Raw genomic sequence first — 5,042 nt, 5'->3', positions numbered from 1 at the left:
TTATTTTTTCCATGCGAGTTGAATTGTGAGACTTTTTCGAGTCGGCTACAAGTCGAGTCGGTTGGGTTAGATTTTAACACCTCTACTTTAAAGTAACAAATCCCTTAGCTTTATTATTATGTTAACTTACTTTTATTTGGAGCATTGTTTCTTTGGTTGTACTTGTGCGCTTTGTGCCAAATATTTTAGGCCGGATCCACATCCTAATTAGCCACAAGACTTTAAATTTGAAGAAACTTTAGTTTGAGATAAAATAAAAATTAAAAATAATTAGGCATTTTGGTTAGATTTAAATATATATCATGTATTGGAAGTAATATAGAATGATTTTTTTATAAATGATTGATCAATAAATTACACACAATACAATTCGGAAATCAAATTCCAGCAATAATTTGACTCGAAACTAACCTGAATAGATCGAGATAACAAACGTGCGGATTAAGCAACAAATATAAAATGATAAAAATCGACATTAATTAAGTCGTCGTGCAAATTTAAATTCTTGCAAAAGAGAAAATGATCCCCACAAGCCCAACCATCAATGTGGCTGAAAAGGGTGCAAGTGAGCTCGAAGCTCCGGTGTCACCACCGCCATCCTTGCTCATCGTTGGAGCATCGGCATGATGATGGCCTTCATGAGCAGACACAAACACTGCCATAGCAATCAAACAAGCAACAAACACAAAAGCTTTCATTTGAGAGTTAGCCATGGCTAAAAAGACTTGTTATAGTAATAATACGAGTATGTAATATGCTTTTTTTTTGTTATGTTCTTTAACGAATTATATCTGGAATTTATATAGAACGATCCAATTGCAAGTCAATGCTATTAATTTATAAAGTTTATCTAGTAAATTATTCAATCCTGCATTTTTTATACCAATTCTGAAAATTTCCTCCTTATTTGGTGCGATTATGCGTGGTTGTACACTTGTACTAATAATTGTACATTTGTACTAGTCAATTGTATTGGATAGACAGAACATTGTATGAAGTACTTGGTTTTTGATAAAATAAAATGCTAATCATGACTCAATTTCATTTTTGATTATCAGTAAATAATACTTTGTTCTTTTTTTATTATGTAACTGCTATATATTTAATATATTGAACACGTATGTTGATGCATAATTTTAATGATCGTTAATTTAAAAAAAAAATGGAAATGTTATATAACAAAATTGTAATTGACGCAAATGTTAGAAAATCCAATTAATGTGGCTATATATATGTTTCTATGAAGTACTGGTATAATGTACAAGTGTACAATAAATGAAAGTCTCAATGATATAAATATATATGTGATATATTTTTCGTAGATATTATTAAGAGAATAATATATTTAGATTTATTTTATGTTAAGATATCATTAGAAAATATATCTTTAGGATTTATGATTATGATAGTATATCTTGTAGGAAGATTATTTCTTATCTTATGAGCGTAGGTTTTGTATAAATATTGTACCTATTGATCAATAATAAACAAGTCATTCGATTATCTCTTTCACCCCATATTTGTCATGGTATCAAGAGCAGGTTAGATCTTGAGAGTGTTTTACAAAAATTTCCCCCCATGTGACACAAGTTGCAAGTTGTTTATGGTGAATTAGTGATATGTGGGGTTTTGATTAAATTCCTCAATGCAAATTATGATGATTATTGGCTCTCGTTGATTCATGAGACAGGGAATATATTGAATTGGCTCTCCTTGTACCGTGAGACAAGGTTAATAAGATGGTTCTCCTTGTGCCATGAGACATGGTATTGGTTTCCTTGTACCTTGAAACGACAGGACAAGTATATTGGTTTCCTTGTACCTTGAGACGACAGGACATTATATCTTGAAACGACAAGACATGCATATTGGTTTCCTTGCACCTTGAGACGACAGGATATTATACCTTGAAACGACAGGGTAAGCATAAAAAAAAAAAATTAAAGGCGACATCAACAGAGTAGTGCAACTCGATCGTTTTCAACAAAGTGAAGAATTTCCAATTGCAACATTCGTGTTACTGCCGTTACGATTGCGGGAGGGTGTTAGAGATATGAGATATCGGAAAATAATGTGTGATATATATTCCGTAGATATCATTAAAAGAATAATATATTTAGGTTTATTTTATGTTAAGATATCATTAGAGAATATATCTTTAGGATTTATGGTTATGATAGTAATATAGTATATCTTGTAGGAAGATTGTTTCCTATCTTATGAGCGTAGGTTTTGTATAAATACTCTGCCTATTGATCAATAATAAACAAGCCATTCGATTATCTCTTTTACCCCAAGTGATCTACGGGTCGGTTTCGGTTTGGTTTCAATTATTATCCGTTCAGTTCGGTTTCGTTTTATTTTTGCGCAGCTTTAATTTTGTTCGGCTTGTAAATGGTTTGGGTAGTAAACGGTTTGGTGCAAATGGGTTGCGATTTGTAAACGATTCGGTGTAAACGGTTTCTAACCCGGTTAAAACGACTTCGGGTTAGAAACGCTTCGGGTTAACAATGGTTCGGGTTTTTTTTCGTTTCAATTCTATTTCAGTTCGGTTAAAAACTGGTTCAGTTCGTTAAGGGGTTCGATTCTTATACGGTTTAACATTATTCAGATCGGTCTGTTTCATGTTTACTAAAATACGTTTCGGGCCGGTTTTCAGTTTCCAAAAATCGGTTGTAAATCAGTACGGTTCTCATTTTGGTTGGTCAATTTCGGGCAGTTAAACAGTTTCGGTTTGAAATTTAACTGGTTAAAAAGTTTGAATATCAAATCTGATTAATCACTAACGCTATTTTTGCTAAGTATTGATAATTGTTTTGATTGGTGATTGTCATCTTTTAATGTAGGATTAATACCGTTTTTTAATCCCAACTTTTACCAATTTAGTTTCATTAATCCCAACTTTGGATTATTCCTCAATAATCCCAACTTTAAGGTGGCCTATCATTCTTCAATCCCAAAAACCAGTTACTGGTCAAATGGTTTTTTTTTTTTTTTGTTAAAGTGACACGTGTCACTAATTAATTGGTTAAAATTTTTTTTTTAAAAAAAACAAAAATTAAAAAAATCAGAAAACCAACCACCAGCCACGAAACCGGCCAGCCACCTCTCGCCACCGTCGCCAACCATTTCCACTTCCCCTTGCAGGGCCGCTATTCCCCCACCCCCTGCAGCGCCGCTATCCCCCCTCCCCCAGCGCCCGTTTCCCCTCTTCCTCCACGCCGGTGATGCAACCCACCAACTCACCTCCTTCCTTCCCTCGTTTTCCAACTCTCAAAACGCCTTGAAAACACCTTCCCCACCATCAAATCTCCCTTGAAACACTCGATACGCCTTAAAACCACCTTCCACACTTTCGAAAACCCCCAAACAGCCCTCCCCCGCCATCGAAAACCCTAGCCGCTAAGGTTTCGGGGTGGTGGAGGAGCGGTTTGGAGTTTCTGGGAGTGGGGGAAGGGTTTGGTTGGTGTTGCGTGGATAGTGTTTTGAGGTAGGGGAAAATCGGCGACGCTCGCCGGCAAGGAATGCAGCGGCGGGCTGGGTAATGGTGGGGTTAAGGCGGGCCGGTGGTGGAAAGGGAGGAGGGCTGGTGGTGTTTTGTGGTTTTTTATTTTTTATTTTTTTTGTTTTTGTTTTTTATTTTTTTTTATTTTTAGACCAATCAGGACTTGACACGTGTCAAGTGACATGATATAATAGGTTTAGTTACCAGTTGGGTATGAAGAATGATATGTCACCTTAAAGTTGGGATTATTGAGGAATAATCCAAAGTTGGGGTTAATGAAACTAAATTGGTAAAAGTTGGGATTAAAAAACGGTATTAAATCTTTAATGTAATATATGCTTTCCTTCTTGCGTGAAAAATAAAAAGAAAAAAAGAAAGAAAAAAAGAAAAAAAAAAAAGAAAACGTTATTTATGACTATCCTAAAATTTACTTCCAAAATGACAATATTAATTTCATTACTTTCTTTTTGTATATTTCTCATCTAGTAACTTATTCAATTTCAACATTATCAATTTTAACACTTTCAACCCTTTCTTTTCTTCTATAGTTGTTCTGATAATTCCTCCAAAAAAAAAAAAAAAAAAATATAATGTTGCATGAACGTAACTATTCAAAAACAAATAAAAAAAAAAGTAATGATGTATGAACATAGTTTAAATCAGTTATGCGTAAAATTAATTAACAATGAACTAATTACTAACTTAAATTAACCGATATTCTTGTAATAATGTACTCCGTAGTAAACATGTATGCATAATTAGATTTCATTTAAAATTTCTTTTAACGTGATTTTCATACATTTAGATTAAGATGACAAGATTAATTCTACTGAGATTGCCAATTTATAAAAGTAAGCGGTTTGTAAACGGTTCGATTTATAAGCGGTTCGGTTTGTAAACGGTTCGATTTATAAGCGGTTCGGGTTATAAACGATTTGGTTTGTAAACGGTTCATTTTATAAGCGGTTTAATTGGTTTGTAAACGGTTAAGTGGAAACGGTTTTTAACCCGCTTCAAACGGTTTCGGGTTAACAACTATTTCAGTTAAGTTTAAAACTGGTTCGGTTCATTAATGGGTTCGGTTCTTATATATTTTAACATTATTTGGATTGGTTCAATTTCGGGCTATTTAAAATACGGTTCGAGCCTGTTTTCGATTTCAAAAACTCAATTCGATTCTCATTTGGATCGATCGATTTCGGACAGTTAAACGGTTTCAGTTTGAAATTTGACAGTGATAATTAGTTGTATATGAATCTTGTGTCACTCTTGAAGTATGGATTTCTAATTAACGTATCAATTTGAAAGGACATTTTGGAATTTGGGGTATCAAAAATAATAATATGCATAAATTATGATGGTCTACTTGTGAGTTGTAGATATGAGCTGGATAGATAATGACTTAAATAATTGTTAGGTATGTACATTTGATTTTGACAATTGCTGGCTGGCGTCCGGCTTGGAGACTTTTTTTTTTGATAAAAAAGATTGTTCATACTCTTCATAGCTTATTTCCTGATCACAGTATAAAATTTTT

The sequence above is a fragment of the Chenopodium quinoa genome, unplaced genomic scaffold, assembly GCF_001683475.1.
Source record: "Chenopodium quinoa cultivar QQ74 unplaced genomic scaffold, ASM168347v1, whole genome shotgun sequence".
NCBI lineage: Eukaryota > Viridiplantae > Streptophyta > Magnoliopsida > Caryophyllales > Amaranthaceae > Chenopodium > Chenopodium quinoa.
This window is presented reverse-complemented; position numbering follows the sequence as displayed.